At 34.6% G+C, this 22098-nt stretch overlaps 1 protein-coding gene across 3 annotated transcripts in view; it reads right to left on the reverse strand.

Annotated features, from left to right (window-relative positions):
• Positions 1 to 14508, reverse strand: part of LOC113510233 (ras association domain-containing protein 10) — a 154905-nt gene extending 140397 nt beyond the window's left edge. For all 3 annotated transcript variants that reach the window (XM_052893991.1, XM_052893990.1, XM_052893992.1), the window contains exon 1: positions 14200 to 14508. The gene's annotated coding sequence lies outside the window, so the exon portion shown is untranslated. The remainder of the gene's footprint in view (positions 1 to 14199) is intronic.
• Positions 14509 to 22098: the final 7590 nt, after the last annotated feature.

Genomic DNA, 22098 nt, shown 5'->3' on the forward strand with positions numbered 1-22098 from the left:
CGACACTACCTATGTCGATATCACCCGTACCGGTTGGATATCCATATTAATTTCGATCAAATTCTTCATTTCGACATTAAATATTGGTTAACAGACATTTAACATATTCATTGTTCAGCTAATATATATGTAGGGGGGGGAAAGGGATTGTTAGTAATGGAGTTTGACAGCCTCATTGCTAGCAATATGTCCTATCAGGTCGACCTCCACGTGGTTCCCCCTGGAAACCATCGTGAACAATTCTTGTTGAATTTGTCACGATGGGCTAACTGACCTGCTTCATCCTCATCTATCATCCTTCACTGGTGCCCCGCCGTTATATACCGATAGCGCGGGTGGGGTTGCCATTCCATTATCATCCATTAAAAAAAATATATATATGTAGATATTGTAACTAAAATATATAGGTATTGCTGTATATTACTCATTCCTAACTCGCCAATATTGTAACTTTGTAACGGGTGCAATATTTTTTTTAATTTAATTTAATACCAGAGGGAGACCTTGTACAAAAGTCGATTGCTTGGGTACCTCTGTCCCATTCGTACATTCGTCCATGCACGGCTGTGTTTCGGTTTGAAGGGTGGGATATGGCAGTGAATTCACAGGGTACAGAGGAATAACATCTGAGTCCTCAGGAATGGCAACGCATGGGGGGTATCATGGGCGAAACAGTATACTCTGTTATGTCCATGGTACTGCTCATGTCTATAGGCGACGGTTACCACTTTCCATCCGGTGGGCCGTCAGCTTGTTTGCTATTCTAAGTTGTATAAAAAAAATTACTATCGCTGTATATTATACATATACAGTGATAGAATTCCATGTATATGTATAATAAAATTAATATGCTTACGACCATAATCTCTAATGGTATGCTCAGAGGCGTCTGACGACTATTACTGTTGTAGCGAACACAAAAACTAGATACGGCCACATTTTCCGAGCACATTAGAATCCAGTGTAGCAGATGGCAAGCAGCGTGCAGCCGATTAATATGGTATGTAAACGGTGTTTCCATTTCCGTAGAGTTAGTTAGACATTTAAATTGTCATAGACAACTTTTGGCGTTGACCAAATTGAAACTAACGACTTTGTAATTTGATATAAATTTACCCTAAGTTTCTACAGTCTCTAGCGATTTCCATTATAATTTAAAATTCTTTTTTTTTTACTAAAACAATCTTAAATTTTCCTGAAATTATGACCCATACGGGACTACCAATTACTGTAAGATCTATCAAAAACTGTTCAGAATTGTAGATACTATACATATACATAAAAAAAAAACGTCAAATTGAAAACCTCTTCCTTTTTGAATGGCTCTAAAACTAGCAAAATACAAGTTGTCATCGTAAAATAAGTGTACGTGCAATTTAGTCCGTTTATCCTCAGCATATCTCGAAAACTAGCGTGCAATTAGCGGCCATCATTAGCTATGAATGTTGGTCTGTCTGTGCTAATCGTCTCTTATTCAAAAGGTTGTGCTGTATGATAGAAAGTGTATATATTCTTGTATTAAGATTTTACAGTATAACTAATGTAAATGGCAGTTTTGAAATTTTTAGCTTTAGTAGTCAAACTACTCGCAATTATTTCAACTTTAATTGAAAGAATTACTTGTATAGAATATTTTTTACTCCAAAAAATTATGGTGTTCATTAATCAACTGATTTCCCATGAAATCAATGCTATCTACTATGAAAATTTATGTACATAAACGAAATCAGGTAAGTAATATTATAAACATAGTTCAATTTGGACAATTCACCATAAGAATTATAACTTTATCTACCACATGTGACATCACAAATGTATCTCTTTATACAAAAAATTGTTTCTAAACTTCCCCTTCATCAGGGGGGAAAGGATTGTTATCAATGGAGTTTGACAGCCCCATTGCTAGCAATATACCTTATTAGGTCGACCTCCACGTGGCTCCCCCTGGAAACCATCGTGAACAATTCTTGTTGAATTCGTCACGATGGGCTAACTGACCTACTTCATCCTCACCTATCATTCTTCATTGGTGCCCCGCCGGTGTATACCGATAGCGCGGGTGGGGTTACCATTCCATTATTATCCATTAAAAAAAAAACTTCCCCTTCATCTTGTTTCTAATTTCATGTACTCTGGATTTACTTTTTACAATTAGAGTTCTGATACCATTTACCAAAGAGCATACAGGGTATTTAAGAAATTATGATAAAAGTAATATAAAGTGTATTTAACTATTTATGATAATTCATGTTATTTACGTTATAACGACCTCTGACGCAGCCTGTTGTCTGGGGTCCCGGCAATGATTCCCGGTCAGGACCAATTTTAGAAATGAACCCCTTTAAATTGGGTCCAGTCTGAGTGTTGTGCAGTTGCGCAATCATATATTCGTCATCTAGCTCGAGTACCGAGCAATTAGGCGATTGGACACTTATTAAAAAACTATAAAAAAATATCTTATTCAATTATTATATTTTGTATTAAATCCTAAATAATCCTTTGTAAATGTATAAAATAATTTATCTATAATGTATTTCACGGCATAGTATTTAATAGTATGTAGAAGGCACGACAATGTAACAGTCAGCCAGGCAAGTCACATTAAATCATACATAGAGCACCAAGTTGAATAGCGACACATTAGCATTCTGCGCACGCGCATACACCGGCGTCACTCCCCACCCCCTCCGCACCTGTCATGTCCGCCACTAAATATAGATAAGTCAAATACCGCCATCCTAGCCTTGTAACAGTTAGTGGAATGTCCAAAATTTATGTGTGATTAACTCTTATAGCAGGAAGGGGGAAGAGATTGTTAGTAATGTGGACTATAATACCATGGCTTTTTGGGTGTTTTTTTTTTTATATACAACTTAGAATGGCAAACAAACTGACGGTCCACCTGATGGAAAGTGGTAACCGTCGCCTATAGACATGAGCAGTAGCATGGACATAACAGAGTATACTGTTTCGCCCATGATACCCCCCCCATGCCTTGCCATTCCTAAGGACTCAGGTGTTATTCCTCTGTACCCAGTAAATTCACGCCATATCCCACCCTTCAAATCGAAACACAACCATGCAAACACAACTGCTTCACGGTAGAAACACGTATAGGACAGAGGTACCCAAGCAATCGACTTTTGTACAAAGTCTCCCTCTGGTGTCATCTTCCTGATATGCCATATCAAAGACAATAGTTATTAAAGAGATTTCCATATGTATTGATCTTAGTATAACCTTCATCATCATCATATCAGCCTTTAACTGGCTACTGCTGAACATAGGTCTCCCACATAAAGGGAGGTGTTGCCAGGAGTTGCCACGTTTTACAAACGGGTTGACAACCAAGAAGGCCGTTGCTGCCCATCCCTCGACCATTATGCTCCCTTAGTCGCCTCTTACGGCACCCACGGGTTAGGAAGGAGTGTCCCATTCTGTGCTGTGTGTGAGACCACAAGGCAATATACACTTAGGAATAATATACACTTAGAAAACGGGATTTTAATAAACTTGCCATGTTTGTAGATTCCGACGATTATTCCGACTTCATCCAGAAGTCCTCTGGGAGAATACGTCGCAGCATATCGATTCTCACGAATGGGATCTATCGACATTAAAATGCTGATCATCTAGGGTAGTAATTTTCGTCTGTCTAATCGAGACTCGAACAATGCTATAGACTTGTATTCTCAAAGTACACAGAAATACCATCTCAAATAAGAAAAATGGCATACTAAGGGCATACCATAAGTCATACCATCGACATTACAATATTTTCTGTGATATCAACGATGCTGATTAAGACGATGTTTGCCACTGTCAATCCAGTGGGCCACCAACTTGTTTGCCATCCTAGATCAAGTAAAAAATCCAAAAAGAAATAATGCTGCAATGAAGAAGCATTAGATTATGTTCCAAACAGAATAGAAATCCAATGGCAACCACATGTGTAATGACGTAACTCATACTCGTATCTTTTTTTCTTAGAATTACTAATATTTTTTCACTTAGATTAACAAATAAATTAATGGAAAGTGGTAACTGTCGATTACAAACATGAACATGCACAACACTGAATACGTGATGCCTATGATGCTTCTCATGCCTTACCTTTCCTGAGGACTATGGTGGACCCTGTAATTTAACTTACATATCTCACCCTTAGATTATGTAGATAGAGCATCTAGTCTCAAAAACGTGTCTTTTTGTCAACTAATTGTCAAATCAGCTAACTAATTTTTTGTCAATGCTCTCTATACTTACGCATAAAATGTATCTTGACGTTATATTTAACAAATAAAATGAGTGTTTACGCAATAAAAAGATGCAGAAATTATAAGACAAAATAAATATAGAAGATATAAAGGAATCACTCATAACTATTTATCATGCAAAATTGTATAAAAACGTTGATCCGCTTTTCTCGAATCATTTGTATGGAGATACTCTATCTATATAATCTAATATCTCACCCTTCAAACCGAAACACAGTCATGGAAGCACAGCCTCTTCACAGTAGAAACTCGAGTGTGACAGAGATAGCCAAGTAGACAATTTTGGTACAAATTCTTCCTCTGTTAATATGCCAGTGAATTTTTATAATCCATAGTCCACATAATAAAGTCAATGGGATCCCGTACACTATTGCATATAAGACGTCACACTCCGGAATGCCAAACCATTTCTTGAGCTCGAACAAACGAAGACGTGAATGTTTGCTCTTCTGCAAATACCTGTACATTTCAAAAACATTTCCAGGATACGCTTACAATAAACCGTATCATTAACTGAGACCACTCAAAGATTATGCCAGGAAATGACAGCGAAATCACTTGTGTATGATTTCCTTTATTATTACAGTATAAGATATCGAGAGCTTATTAACGACTACATGATATTAAATATATTTGTAGCGGGAAATTAAAAGCTCCGTATTCAATAAAGTTGTAATGAGATTAAAACTTGGCAGTTTTAGTAGAGTTATATATTTAGCTATGAAATGATTATGGGTTAGATATTTGTTATTAACAGAATTCTCTTTAAGAGACTTATAGTAATTTTATGCTCGTATGACAATGTCAAACAAGTGAACGGCCTACTTGATGGAAAATGGTAATCGTCATCTATAGGTACGAACAACACTATTGACATTATCAACCAATTACAGACCATGGTGTCCCACTGCTAGGCAAAGACCTCCCTCAACTGCTTCCATCTCTGCATTTGTGATCACTGGCCAAGCTGTACCAGTCTTTGTGGATCCAGTAGAGATCGTCTCGCCATCGCATACGATCTTTCACGAGTTCTTTTTTCTTTTTTAAGTCAAGATGTGCATATTTTGGCCCATTAACATTACAAAATACAAAAATACAGTGAAACAGAGGTACCCAAATGGACGACTTTTGTACAGTCTCCCTATGAAATAGTTTTAAATAAAGACGTTATCTCCTGACTTTGCACGTAATTGTCAGCTTTAATTTTGTTTATAAATTATTCTAAAAGAACGTTTGACCAGAATAACATGGTAATCCAGGATTTATTATAATGCTGTGTTTGGTCCATCGTGTGATGGAGTAAAATTCCAATGCCAATAATCGATTTCATACCCACAATATCATAGGGGTTAGAAAAGAAAAACTAAATGTACTAGCAGATGTACAATTCTACACTTCAAATTTAAATGTTTTTAATTTTTTAAGATTGAAGTAGTTTTTTTGACATAAACTATACTTATTACAAGTATAGATGTAGTAATTCGTTCTCATAGGGGTTCTTAAAAAAATTTACTAATCTGTTGCCAAGTTAAAAATAACGTTAATTCTCATGTTGTCTAACGACGCAAGTACCTAATTACCACTTTCAGGGATATCCTTTGTGTGCTAATCAGTTATTGTGTGAAAATAATGTTGTTTGTTTTCATTTACCATCGTACTATGTATATTTTACTCTATTATTTAAGATTTAAAGTTTATTTTCGCTATTTACAGATTTTATTGTTACTGAACACATACGTCTTGCATATTTTATATTCATGGATAATAATTTAATGGGTGGAAATAAAATTATTTGATAGTATTTTTTATATAGCAGAATGCATACCAGTAAATAACTTACCTGATGATTAACGGTTACCAACTATGAGTCAACTGACCTACTTTCATCCTTACCTAGGTATCATTCCTCATTGATACCTCACCATACTATACCGATAGCACATGTGGGGTTACCAATTTACTTAATAAAATATGTTTCTAGTAGCCTAATTCAACAAAATCCTTTAAGGATTGTTATCTTAGAGAAAAGATAATTTTATTTCATCAATCTGACTATTTTTTTAAGCAACTTAGAATGTCAAACAAGCCCTCCTGATGGAAAGTGGTAACCGTCGCCTATAGACATGAGCAGTACCATGGACATAACAGAGTATACTGTTCCGCCTATGATACCCCTACCATTTTATAATGGATGTATCCCGCGGTTTCACCTTTGGTACGTTACGGTACGCGTGATATCGAATAGCCTATAAAATTTCTTAAGTAATGCAAAAATCAATTTTCAAATAAAAAAGCGCTTATTTCTAGAACTATTGCTTTAGGGAATTATTCCAGAGATTTGAGCGTTCATATAGACAAACAAATTCTTCTGCTTATTATATTATTATAGATTTTATACTTTCCAAATTAAAGACTAATGTATTTTTCTGCAACTTATAATGCCAAATAATAGAAAGTGGTAACCGGCGGCATAAACATGAGTTTTAAAGAAAACAATACTGTGACGCCCACTGCAACTCCATGTGTCGTCATTCCAAACATGTAGACAATTTTGGCATGGAAAACTATTTCTAATATGGACATTTTACAATACCTAAGCGTGTTCTACCGCTTATACAACGGATTATGCTCAGAGGAATCGATATGACGCTCACGGCCACTTTCTACCATCGTACGGCTCGCCATCGACAGGGAGTTCATCCTCATATCCTACAGCCTCAATGGTCGCGTACAGCGCGGTTTCATAGATGTTTCTTCCTACGAACACTCAGGTTAAGGAATGAGCTCCCTGCTGAGGTTTGCCCAAAAGCCTACAGCATGAGGTTCTCCAAAAGGGGGAAAAGAGGTTTCTTCAAGGTCGGCAACGTACGCGTAATACCTCTGGTACTGCAGGTGTTCATAGGCTACTGTAACCACTTATCATCAGGTGAGCCGTATGCTTGTTTTGCCACCTCAGTGGTATAAAAATTTTTTAATAAATATATCAATAACATTCATTCATATTAGCCGTTATTTATCCACTATAAAACCTAGGCCTCTCCCATAGACTGTCATAAAGAACGGGGCCGTTCCTTCCTTATGGCAGTTTACCATTGGACGATTTTAATAATCATGCTTGGCAGTCGTGTCGGCAACCGTAGTTTGACTTTTGGTGATGTTTTAAATGAGACCCTGCTGCCCATATTTTAAGCCATTAATCGCCTCTTACGACACACGAAAAGAAAGGGATATTACATTTTTAAATAAATACTAGCTGACCCGGCAAACGTTGTTTTACCATATACATTATTTGTAGAAAATATTTTTAGTTTAATAAAAAAAAATTGTTAACACTATAAGCGTGTGGAGATGTATTTATAATTGAAGGAGGAATGAAGCCTTGTAAACAATTAAAGTAGCTAGCTGACCCGGTGTGCACATTTTTCCCCTCTGTTACCTTTTTTCTATAAAATTAGCGCATATTCGAGATCTTCTTATGAGTGATGGGTATCAGCAATGAACTGAAGATTAGTATTTCTTCTTTGAATCACGATTTGTAGCGTAATTGTACTAACCATAATTCCAACAATGTTGTCAACAACAGGTGCGTTGAATCTACGTGTATGCTATAAAAATATATAAAAAGTAATTAACTAACATATGAGTTAAGCTAATTAATTAACATATCTACTACATATAAAATAATACTGTAATAATGTATAAAGGCTTTATTTTAATTTATTATTATTAATTAAGAGAATTTTCAAAAATTGGATATTATATCCAGTTATTGAAAATCCAATAAAACACAATAACAATATTTTGTAATTACGTCTATTCCAACTGGTATATTTCTTATCGTTATTCTATTGAATGATTTGTATCAAATAATCGAATTCTCACAGAAATCATCCATCGAGGGAGCACACAAATCATCATTGTTATTACAAATACAATATTCCGCCTTTCACTGCCTACTAACTATAGGAACGTATTTTCGACATTACCATTTGGCAAGATTATCTACTTGTAATGTATTACAGAATGTACATAAAATAAACGTATCACAATGAATATTACAAAACGTATTACGGAGGCGTGTACGTTTAAAGATGTTACAAATATTTGCTAACAATTTGTGTTCACAGATATAATGTTGTGTATTATTATTGTGTAGTATAATATTGTGTATATACACATTTATTCGATTGCTTGGGTACCTCTGTCCCATTCGTGTTTCTACCGTGAAGCAGTTGTGTTTGCATGGTTGTGTTTCGGTTTGAAGGGTGGGATATGGCGTGAATTTACTGGGTACAGAGGAATAACATCTGAGTCCTCAGGAATGGCAACGCATGAGGGGTATCATGGACGAAACAGTATGTGTGTGTACTGTTATGTCCATGGTACTGCTCATGTCTATAGGCGACGGTTACCACTTCCCATCAGGTGGGCCGTCAGCTTGTTTGTCACTCTAAGTCGTACAAAAAAAATCTGTTTATTCAATTCTATTACAGAAATATTTCTGTAATAGAATTTAATGAAAAGATAACCAAGTTTTATTGAAATTATCATAATAAACATTTTAAAAATATTTATTATTTTTAAATTAGCCGTTAACTGTCCACCGTTAGACATAGGCCTCTCTCATAATGAGATTTAGTCTGTAATTTGCCATGCTTGTCAGGCGGGTTGGCAACCGCAATTAGGCTTTGGTGGTGTTTTGAGAGGGACGCTGCTGCACATCTCTTGGTCATTAAATTCTCTTAGTCATCTCTTACGACTCCCACGATAAAATATAATCAGTAACAAGTCCAAACATTCATTCAAATAATCAGATTTTTATTTATACTTCGTATACGTACTAAGTCGAATATTGGAGGTTTAACCTCCTAGTAAGCATCGACTCTGTATAAACAAGTATTAGCGGTCTTTTTAGTGACCATGTAATTTTAAGTATAGCACATTACAATAAATACATACACGCATAATATTGACAGAGATTTAAAATAGTAACTGTTGAGTTTCTTGCGGATTCTTCACAACAGATAACAACCTTCCGAACCCTGCAGTAGATTCATAAAAATAACGATTGTAAACAAATTTATTTGGATAAAAATAATTTTGATTTAATTTAATAATTAACCTTCAAAGAAATTATAATTTTTTATACAATAAAAGTAATTTTTTGACATCTACGACACTGTTCATGTCTGTAATCGACGAATAATCGTAATAATACGTTCCATTAGTTGGGGCTTCAGTTTGTTTGTCATTTTCAGTGTCATCATAACATATCAGCTTTTAACTATCAACTACCTAACACAAGCCTCCCCCTGCCAGTAGTAGCCACGCTTGACATGCAGATTGGCAACCGCAGATAGGCTCTAGAGATGTTCTAAGAAGGACGCTGCTGCCCATCTCTCGTCCTCTCTTAGTCGCCTCTTACGTCACCCACGAGAAAATAAGGGGTGGCCTATTCTACGCTGGGACCACACGGCCTTTTTAAGTATCATAAAAAACGCAAATCGTTAAGGTGAGTTATACAGTCTTAAGATAAAATAACGTAAGGATTCCAGGGTAACGGTAAGAGGACGGTACAAAAAGGCTAAACTCTTTACTCTATTACAAGTCGGTACACAACGACCTACAAACATGCCGGTTCAGTCCAACCGTGGTATAATTAAATGATCTCTAACTACGAGCTATGAGCTATCATTAAACATAAGGACGCGTTCACCATTATGCGTAAAAAAAAACACTGTAATTTTAATTAATCCAACACAATGAATCAACTGTTAAAACAGGTTTTAACGTATACAGACATGTTAAAGCTCACCCAATTGAACAAATAAATAAATCAATGAATAAATAAATGTTTTATATGTTTACTAAAATGCATTCAAAGCATTGGACCCGGCATAGTGGAGACTTTGTACAAAAGTCGATTGCTTGAACACCTCTGTCCCATTCGTGTTTCTACCGTGAAGCAGTTGTGTTTCGGTTTGAAGGGTGGGATATGGCGTGAATTTACTGGGTACAGAGGAATAACACCTGAGTCCTCAGGAATGGCAATGCATGGGGGGTATCATGGGCGAAACATTATACTCTGTTATATCCACGGTACTGCTCATGTCTATAGGCGACGGCTACCACTTTCCATCAGGTGGGCCGTCAGCTTGTTTGCCATTCTAAGTTGTATAAAAAAAAGTGTCATATGCAGGTTGAAATCTCGCCCGTATTAAAAATTTGCAATCAATCAATAATTTGTTGGAAGAACACTTTAATATTTTAACAATACATTATATATTATATTTATACATTAACAGCTGTCCAGTGTGATTGAATAACAAATATCCAAACTTTTTCAGACTCTCACATTTTATTATTAGTGGGATAGGAAAAACTATCTCGCACTGAGGTTGTATCAAATACAAGCTGAATCTTGAGGCTTCACCTGTTAATTTTTTAAATCCGACTGACATACAAACAAACAAAATTTTTAACTTTTTACTATTAAAGGGTCCCACGATTGATCACGGTCTCACCTGATAGAAAACAATTATGTAAATAAATAAATAAATAAATAAATTATGTGATCTAAGATGGGACTCGTGGGCCCACGAATAGCCTATTCACATTTGCCCTAAATTGATGTTGATGTTAGTATAAATTAACACCCTGTATACTTTTATCGGTATAAGATATGAATCCTTTTAAGAATCGTGTACAGCGACATCTACAGTGACAAAATACAGTATAGGACTAACATGACATTCCTTTCATATTTGTCTTAATTTTCTTAACCATGAAGTTAAGTCTCAAAATCGTCCAGAAATGATAGCGTAAGAAAATAACAGGCGATTTGAGGACTACTTTTAGTTAATAGTTACTAAAAAAAAGTTAAGTAAATTCACTACGATGATCATAGACATAAAAGCACATGTATGTGACCCGCATTTCCTAAGACTGTAGTTGAATGTAAATAAAATTATATTATTTTAGTAAATTAAAATTTTAAAGTACAATACAATCTTTATTATAGGGGTAATTAATACAATGTTGTATTAGTCGTTAACTGTCCACTGCCGGGGGGAAAGGGATTGTTAGTAATGTAGACTGAGAATCCCATTGCTAGCAATATACCCAACCAAATCGACCTCCTCGCGGTTCCCCCTGGAAACTATCATGGTTAATTCCTGATGAATTCATCATGATGGGCTAACTGGCCTGTTTTCATTCTCATCTATCACCCTTCACTATGGCAACTTCACATGGCAACTACTGACTAAACTCCCTAATAGGGGGAGACCTATATATATCAGCAGTAATCAGTTAACGGCTGACATGACGATGGTGATACGAACATACAAATGTGCGTAAATACGATCTCAAAGATTAATGAACAGATTTTTATACGTTAAGAAACGTAAATACGAGCTCATAGAGTTCTCAATACAATTTTTCTTACATCACAGGGGGCAAACCAGCATGCTCACCTGGTGGTAAGTGACTACCGCCGCCCATGACCACCCGCAACACTAACGGCATTGCAGGTGCGTTGCCGGCCTTTTAAAAAGGAGTATGCTCTTTTCTTGAAGGTTATGTTGTCGTATCGGTTCGGAAATACTGCTGCTGGAAGTTGATTCCATAGAGTAGTTGTGGGTGGAAGAAAGTGCCTTGAAAAACGCACGGTGGAGGACCGCCACTCGTCCAGATGATTAGGACGAAATTTTAGTTTATGGCGGGTTGTACGATGGTGAAAATGAACAGCAGGTATCAATCCGAACAATTCCTCAGAGCACTCCCCATGATAAATTTGATAGAAGATACACAGAGATGCAACATCTCTGCGCAGTTTCAGTGGGTCGAGCCGGACAGTAATGCGCCAATCGTCAACAATTCGAGCCGCCCGACTTTGAATGCGGTCTAACGGAAGGAGTTGGTACTGTGGCGCTCCTGCCCATAGGTGAGAACAGTATTCTATATGCGGCCTGACTTTACTATATCAAAAACTAAACTATAACATTATAATGATATTGATGCGAAACAAATAACGCATTTAAACAAATTTACATCATTTCTCTCGGTAGATCAGTACACTCGTGATTTTACTGTTGATGCGTGACATACCTCGTGTCAAGGTTGTTTAACTGTTTGTATTTATACAATACAAGGAAATAGGAATTCTAGTTTTGAAACTAAACAATTTTACTAATTATTTAATTAGAATTATTTGGTTTAATTCCGCTAACATTAGAATGTGTGTGACGGCTACAAACATTGTAGCGGAATTAAACAAAATAATTTTAATTAAATAACCAGTGACATGGACTTTCGCAAGATAACACCTAGTTTTTTTTATACAACTTAGAATGGTAAACAAGCTGACGTCCCACCTGATGGAAAATGATAACCGTCGCCTATAGACATAAACAGTACTATGAACATAACAGAGTGTACAGTTTCGCTCATGATACCCCCCATGCGTTGCCATTCCTGAGGACTCAGGTATTATTCCTCTGTACCCTGTAAATTCACTGCCATATCTCACCCTTCGAACCGAAACACAGCCATGCAAACACAACTGCTTCACGGTTGAAACACGAATGGGACAGAGGTGCCCAAGTAAACAACTTTTGTACAAAGTCTCCCTCTGGTGAGTTCAATAAAACATTTACTAAATAATTTATCGATTAACATAGTTTATAATGAGACCAGCGAGAGATTTAATTGTAAAACATTTATTTTACTCGGAACTTTTTTTTTCTAATTGACCAGGTACATATAAATATATTAATCCGTCCCATTATGGGTTCCACAATTCTAATTCTGATTATTGATTGATTTGATAGATTTATTACCGCAAGATGTCTCTCAAGGTTTTTATTTATTGCTTTATTGTTTTCGTTACGACCTTAAAGGGAACTCGATGTCATGTTCATTCTAATATTATATTAATATTAAATAGATTTGTTATAGAATATAATACTTATATATATATATATATATAATCTATACTAATGTTATAAATTGCCGTGTGGTCCCAGCATAGAATAGGCTTATGTGGACTACCAGTCCTATTGCTAGTAATATACCCTGTCAGGTTGATCTTTGCGCGGTCCCTCCTGGAAACCATCGTGCTGAATTCCAGATGTATTCATCACGATAAGCTAACTGACCTGCCTTTTCCTCACCTATCATCCCTTACTGGTGCCCCGCCAGTGTATACCGATAGCGCAGGCGGGGTATGTCTTGTAGATGTAAAAATGTTTATTTTACGAAATTACTAATATTTATCTGTTTTTTATTAGCTGAAAAAGTGATGGGAACTCCACTTGCGCATTCGGTATTATTCGAATAAATATGAGTATGTAAGTGGCAATAAAGGATGACATCAATCAAAATCATCATCAAAAAGCAAGGATGTTAATTAGTATATCATAACAAATTCACTTGGTATTGATAACGATGGTATCTAGGGAGACCCATGTGGAGACCTAGATGCTAATTACTACCCTCCCTCATTAGTTAACTGTGATCCACGTTGGCCTACGTAAAATATAATAATCATTCTTTATTTTCATTCTAGTTTCTACAAAACATAGTTTAGAAATCGATTTAAAAGCAGGCACGTACCTAATTGGTAGTGAAAATATAACAATAAAAAGTTAGACTCATTTCTAACTATCGAAAAGAGAAAAAGTTTTTGTTTGCTTACATCAAAGAAAAATGTTAAGGAGAAATTCAATAACATTTGATATTTGAAATGACACAAGTAATTGAATTTAAAGAATGGTTTTTATAAAAAAAAATACCCAGATATTATCTAGTTATTCTCGTATGTGTACGCGCCTTTACACAAATCGTGACTGTAGCACCATAACAATAACGCACGCTCAAATTAAAAGCAAATTATTAAAAAAAATACATAATGACAACTCACCGAAAATTGTAATACGGAAAAAAATTCTCGTTGTAGGAAAAAAAAAGAGCGTAATCTCCAACACGAAAAACCACTGTTTAGCGTAAACACGAAAATCTTTCTAAACTACTGGACAAACGTCCTATGTACACAGAAAAAAAAATATAGGAAATCACTCTTTACACAGTTACCAAACACTTCACACTACAAATGAAAAAAGTGCGTAACTAACACATTATCGGGATCCGTGGAAAAAAAAACTTTTTTCGCGTCTTTTTCGACGAGCGGCGACCGCGCGACCGACTCCCGCGCAGGTATGTTAGAGACTGGTGCGCATGCGCATGCGCTGAGCAATACGCCCTCACACCTGTCTTGTGTACGGTGTACCAGTAAAAAACAATAGCAAACAATCCATATAGCAGTTATGGTGTTGACAGCCTTTTAGGGGGCATGCTAACTCAAAAGTTACTGGTACGACCTCTATCTTAAAAGGTACATATTGGTCTATAGAATGTAGAGTTGCATGTCCGTGCATAGTGCAAGTAGGGTTGCCAAATGTTTTCTTTTTTAGAAAGTATTTTTCAAATTAATATTTATATTTTCTTATTTTTTTGTGTATCGTTGAGTTGGTAAAAGACGGTATCCAAACTTTTACCAGAGGGAGACTTTGTACAAAAGTCGATTGCTTGGGTACCTCTGTCCCATTCGTGTTTCAACCGTGAAGCAGTTGTGTTTGCATGATTGTTTCAGTTTGAAGGGTGGGATGTGGCATGAATTTACTGGGTACAGAGGAATAACACCTGAGTCCTCAGGAATGGCAACGAATGGGGGGTGTCATGTGCGAAACAGTATACTCTGTTATGTCCATGGTACTGCTCATGTCTATAGGCGACGGGTACCACTTTCCATCAGGTGGGCCGTCAGCTTGTTTGCCATTCTAAGTTGTATAAAAAAAATCTAAGAGATTATAAGTACAGTATTAATTCTTACTAATAATATTAGTAAATGTGAAAATAAGTTTGTTTGTTTGTTACCTCTTGACGATGAATTAATCGTCAGGAAATTTGACATACATATATGTATAAGTACATTATAATTAATTTTAATTTATTTATATTTTATATAAATAGCTTCATATACCTAATTTGAATCCTGGTGAAACGACTAAAGACGAGGGAATAGACTAGTAGTTTATAGATAAATACCAAAAAAAAAACCAAATGTTTTATCACACCTATATGTTAATAATCTTGTATACACTTAGAAAGCTTATGTTGTTTTTAACGAATTTGAATCACATGACATTGAATTACATAATTAGGAATTAATTTCTTTTAAAAGCTAGAGGTGAAATAGACAGACAACATTGGCACGCAAATATTGTTTAAATCTAAGTAGTATTTTTAACCGACTTCAAAAAATGGGCTCAATTCGGTTCTATTTTTTTTTTATGTTTGTTACCTCATAACTCAGTTAGTTGTAAACCGATTTCAAAAATTTTTGTTTTATCTAAAGTTTACATTTGAAATAAAAATAACTGATTTTGTCACCATTAAAGACGGTTTCTTTTGTGGAAAACGATTACAGTTATTGTAAAAATAAATCTATTCAACAATTTATTTTACTTTATTATAGTGTACCTTATAGATAATTAGTATAGATTAATGTGGCAACCCTAGGTAAAGCTGCATTTAGTACTAAGCCATTTAGTTTCACTTAAACTTATAAATAAGATAAAATCTTCTTACATATCACTATACAGCAAATATCTCGAGGTCCGCTACATTACAATTGAGAGATACAGTATGAGTGCTAGTATTAGATACATATATACAGTATGTTACTTAACGTAGCCCATTCCACGTAACCCATTCCATTTTACTAGAGGGAGACTTTGCACAAAAGTCGATTGCTTGGGTACGTTTCGTGTTTCAACTGTGAAGCAGTTGTGTTTGCATGGCTGTGTTTCGGTTTGAATGGCGTGAATTTACTGGGTACAGAGGAATAACACTTGAGTCCTCAGGAATAGCAACGCATGGGGGGTATTATAGGCGAAACAGTATATTCTGTTATGTCCATGGTACTGCTCATGTCTATAGGCGACGGTTACCACTTTCCATCAGGTGGGCCGTCAGCTTGTTTGCCATTCTAAGTTGTATAACAAAATCCTTAAAATTTGTATTAGAATTGATTAAAATCTCAGATTTTTTTCCTATAAAATAGTATATTGTATATACACACCCACTGTTAAGTATTGTAGTTGGTATAGATACAGATTGGTCTTTTTTCAGTAATTTAATTCTTTTTTATTATTTTATAAGAACGAGAAAAAACTACATGGGACTGATAAAGAAAACACTGGGTGTCATGTCGTATGGGAAGGTCAAAGATATGGCCTAGAATAAAACTGGCTGGAAGAGAATGCATGAATTAGTTACACCGACAAGAGGAAACACTTAAATTGAAAAAAGAATATTTTGTAATATGATTTTTTAGTTTTTAGGAAAATAAAAAAAAAAAAAAATAGATCTTGTTAATGAATACTAACAGTACTTTTAAGTAATAAGTTACGTTAAAATTCCTATCAAACCTCCATAATTCACAAGGTATATAATACCCTAACCGTATTCAGACTTAACTCAAGGTAAACTATTGAACAATGCCTATGTAGCAATGCTGTATTAATGTTGTAAGGTACGGACATACAAAATATGTACACTATTATATATTTGTACCGATCAAGAATCGAACCTTAAACCTTTGAACATAAACAACTACGTAGCTCAATTTTAACATTGTGTATATGTAGGACGGAAATTTATATATATTTATTTATTTATATATATATATATATATTAACAACGACTATTTCTATACATGATCCACCTCATCATCATTATCGGCCGTTCACTGTCCACTGCTGAACATAAGCTTCCCTCGTAATGGATACTACCAATTAATGAATGATTACCAGTACTTGCCACGCTTGGCAGGCGGGTTAGCAACCGCAGTTAGACTCCCTCGACTATTAAATTCCCTTAATCGCCTTTTATATAATACCTACGGGAAAAGAAGGTGTGGTCCATTCTATGCCTGGCAAAACTCCCGTTGTGGGGAAGGCAATGCCCAGCAGTGGACAATAAACGTCTGAAATGATAATAATATAGATATCTAAAATTGCATTATCACTTTTTTTATATTTCTAAAATTGTCTAACAGAAATAGAAAGTCTTGTTTGTTTTTCTGATTTGCATTTCTAATTTTATTACAATTATTTATTATACGATATATTTTGATATAGCTACATAATTTATAAACACCTCTGATGATAATTTAAATATATTAATGACTCATATATTTTATATTATAACCCATTATCCGACACGTATCTTTATTGTGTGAAATATAGGACAATTTTTATATAAGATAAAATATTATATCTTCTACAATATAATTAATGCTTTATATGCTTTTATTAGTTTAATTTTATTTTATATTTATTTAGGAAGAAAAAATTATAATATGATAATATATTTAAACTATGTTGAACAACATTATCATAATTAGAAATGTATACCTAATCTACATAAATCTAAACTAAATGATACAATTTGTATACTTAAAACGCTTCCTCTGGGTTGACCATCAGTAATAAAAATAAATAAAAATGTTTCTTTCCGAGCCTTTTCGACCAACTTCAAAAAGAAGCATGTGCACACTACGTATACTTCATATATATACCTTTTTCTACTAGTCAATCAAAAGAAAAACAATTATTTTACTGGTGTATTTATAAAATAATTAAAACAAATGAAATCACATAATAATTATGGACAGTCCACAGAAGAGAACTCATAACCCACCCAATAATCGCCCAATGAGCTTTAAGTTAACCTTACGTTGAAAAAGATCAAAATTGGATCAAAAGTAACTAAGATATTGCATACTACATGCAGGGCAAAATAAAAAAATCCAACTAAAACCGTCTTATAAAGTCTATTACAACAACAACAAATGTATTCAACTTTACATATTACTTTTTTTCTAAAAACTTATGATTACTTCTTAATATATTAATGTACATTTTAAACTTAAGTGCTCATCTTAAAGGGAATTGTGCGGGTCAACTAGCCGATGGATCCCGATAGGTATCCTCTTACCAGAGGGAGACTTTGTACAAAAGTCGATTGCTTGGGTACCTCTGTCCCATTCGTGTTTCAACCGTGAAGCAGTTGTGTTTGCATGGCTGTGTTTCGGTTTGAAGGGTGGGATATGGCGTGAATTTACTGGGTACAGAGGAATAACACCTGAGTCCTCAGGAATGGCAGCGCACGGGGGGTATCATGGGCGAAACAGTATACTCTGTTATGTCCATGGTACTGCTCATGTCTATAGGCGACGGTTACCACTTTCCATCAGGTGGGCCGTCAGCTTGTTTGCCATTCTAAATTGTATAAAAAAAAGTGGGCAAAGATTTCCACCCAGTGGGTGCATAATAATGGACAGCATCACCGAAGCCAGCTCAGGAAGCGACGGCGTAATGACCTAAACGCATTTAATTGGATCTGGTTTAAGGTGGTGCAGAACAGGAAATTATGAAAGGAGTAAGGAGAAAATTTTGCCCAACAATGGGAGATCATAGGCTAATAATGAAATAAAAAAGTTTATAAATGTATTAACTTTATTATTATGCAATTTTATGTAAATATCTTGTATTTATGAGAAATTATTAATAATAATAATTAAATTTAGTAGAAATTTGAGTATAATTAGAATCAATTTACTTAAGTATTTCATTGAAAATAAAAAAATCACTACGCAGTCTTAATTTTAAGAATAATTACTGTTATAATAACTACTTTTATATTAGTTTATTCATTAACGATGACCTTAAACTTCTACGTTTCAGGGTTTTTTTTTTTAATATTAGAAAGAAATTAGTACATAATAAATAATAATGGACGCAATGACAATTTAAAACACTTCCTTTAAAATAAGAAATCCATCTACAGAATTCAGAAATAAAAATCTTATGCTAAAGCCTTAATTGATTAGATCCAAACACTCAAAAAAAATTTTTTCATTATTTTATCAAAACAAATGTGAAAGGCCTTTTAAAATATATATATATATATATATACATACATATAATCCACATATTAAAAATTGCAATACATAACGTCGAGACAGACAGAAAGACATAAAAAAAAATACGAGGCCGCAAACCGTTATGGGGACATTTCTATAAATCAATCTGTGGATCACATAAATATATCGGGACATTATAACAGATAAAGTGACGTTAAGTAGAAAGAATTAGTGTGACATACAATAAATAATAAATTTATTCGTTGGCAATGAACTTAGTATGCAAATATATATATATATTCCGTCAAACACATTTTACGCATGATTGATACCAGCGAAGTTGATATTGCAACTGTCTCGTCTAAATTAATTTATTCTATGATATAGTATGATTTATTTAACAAAATACTCCATCTAAAACTACCTACATGCCTGTAATGAGATATACTACCAAAACATGGACACTAAGTAACGTTTTTTTTTTTTTATACAACTTAGAATGGCAAACAAGCTGACGGCCCACCTGATGGAAAGTGGTAACCGTCGCTTATAGACATGAGCAGTAGCATGGACGTAACAGAGTATACTGTTTCACCCATGATACCCCCCATGCGTTGCCATTCCTAAGAACTCAGGTGCTATTCCCCTGTATCCTGTAAATTCACTGCCATATCCCATCCTTCAAACCGAAACACAGCCATGCAAACACAGCTGCTTCACGGTTGAAACACGAATGACTAACACTAACATTGTGATTTTTTTTTATAATTGTTTGTATCTGTAATAAGTTTACTATTGTAATCTCTTGGAGGAAACATTAAACAGTATCTATCTAACTATCGCTTGGCAAGCTATAGAAAGAGCTATACTTAAAGTTTTATTGAGGGATCAATTTTGAGACTCGAGCTCAAGGAATTTGCAAATTGTAGTAGCATTGGATTATTCATTTCTGCTTTAGAACTGTTAGACGTTGAAATAGACGTAGCGTGAATTTACTGGGTACAGAGGAATAACACCTGAGTCCTCAGGAATGGCAACGCATGGGGGTATCATGGGCGAAACAGTATACTCTGTTATGTCCATGGTACTGCTCATGTCTATAGGCGACGGTTACCACTTTCCATCAGGTGGGCCGTCAGATTGTTTGCCATTCTAAGTTGTATAAAAAAAAAGTTTTGGAGTGGAGATGAATGACCTTCAAGTAGATTGAGATTATACTATGCTCCCCTAATAATTGCATTAGATCCCAATTGCACTTATCATAAACACCCACACATAACGAGTGACCACAGAGTATTTGTGTTCAGACTTTTTTTTGTTTCAGTTGAGTATTTTTGTATTATTTTTTGTTTAATATTTTTGTGTAATATTGTATGTATGTTATTGTATGTTATTGTATTCATGCTTTCCTGGGTAAGCGTATTGGAAGACTGTAAGGCTCACCCAGTGGATGTAATAAATAAATAAATAAATAATCATACTTTGAAATCAACTTCCATCAGCAGTATTTCCAAATCGATACAACATAAAGAAAAGAGAAAACAAAAGTGCATATTCCTAAAGAGCATATTTAAAAGTGCAACAGCACACCTGCAGTGTTATGGGTGTTTATGGGCGGCGGTAGTCACTTACCATCAGGTGAGCCGCATGATTATTTGGCTCCTGTAGTATAAAAAATAAAAGGCATCCCGTCACCCGTATCCAATACGAGGACGGGATGCTTAAATGAAGCATTTTAAATACCCAAAAAAAAAATAGATAGGGTCGTGGGTAACGACTGGAAAAGAAGAGTCAAAGGTCGTGTTCATTGGTGTGTATTGAAAAAGGTTTATGTCCAGCAGTGGACTACGGTATGGTGATTGTGATGTATAAACATTTAAATATTTTTAGAGAAAAGAATTAAAAAATTGATTCAACAAGAAATTAAACTTGTAAACGGATAGCTAGATGTTGCCACTAGTGTACTGTATGAACGAATTTTACGCAAGCGAACCCGAAGCGCGTCACTAGTATATTAATATATCATATCAGAAAATTAAATATCTGACCTTCTTTGGTAGTGGCGCTATGTTCATTATACAGGTTCCACTATCAAAATTAGCATAATACTCAATTTGTATGCATATAATTAATTCTTATTCCATTATAATACAGTTCAAATTTGTTTAATATCACAAAACATTAATTAAGCTACTCCAAACTTGGCGTACACAGAAATAAATTATGTCACTACGAGGAATAATAATATAATTCCAATTTCAAATGCATTTGGTGACAATTCATTATAAGTAATGGTCGTTCCACAATGTCGCTTTATCCGAATATTTATACTCGTTTCGTACTCTTCAACCCGTTAGATGCTATAGTAAATTATAAAATTTATATATATTTAGTTGCTACGGGAGTTTACTGTAAATATAAATTAAGTTATATAGTAATTTTCAACCCGTTACTTGTTCTATTGATTAAAATTATGTTTATTTCTGTGAGAATTTATTTGGGCATTACATATAAATAAAAAAAATCACCAAATTGCATTATCTGTGGAAAAGTTGAAGATGTACAGCACCTATTGATGGAATGTGATAGGAACCGAAAAGAAAGGAAAACATTTTTAAAAATATTTAATATTAATAAATTTGATGTGGGGATTGTTCAGAGCATAATGCAATGCATGCTCCTACTAGCAAATTTGCTTTGTGCTTAAGTGAATTAGTAAGTAGTATTGTTTAGTCATAATTATAATAGTAGATAACTTGTTCAGATTTTATGGGATTGACATGTTAAAAAACAAAAATCCCTAATTAAACGTAGATTAAAAAATAAAAATGG

The sequence above is a fragment of the Galleria mellonella genome, unplaced genomic scaffold, assembly GCF_026898425.1.
Source record: "Galleria mellonella isolate WM207_F2 unplaced genomic scaffold, CSIRO_AGI_GalMel_v1 utg184, whole genome shotgun sequence".
Lineage (NCBI taxonomy): Eukaryota > Metazoa > Arthropoda > Insecta > Lepidoptera > Pyralidae > Galleria > Galleria mellonella.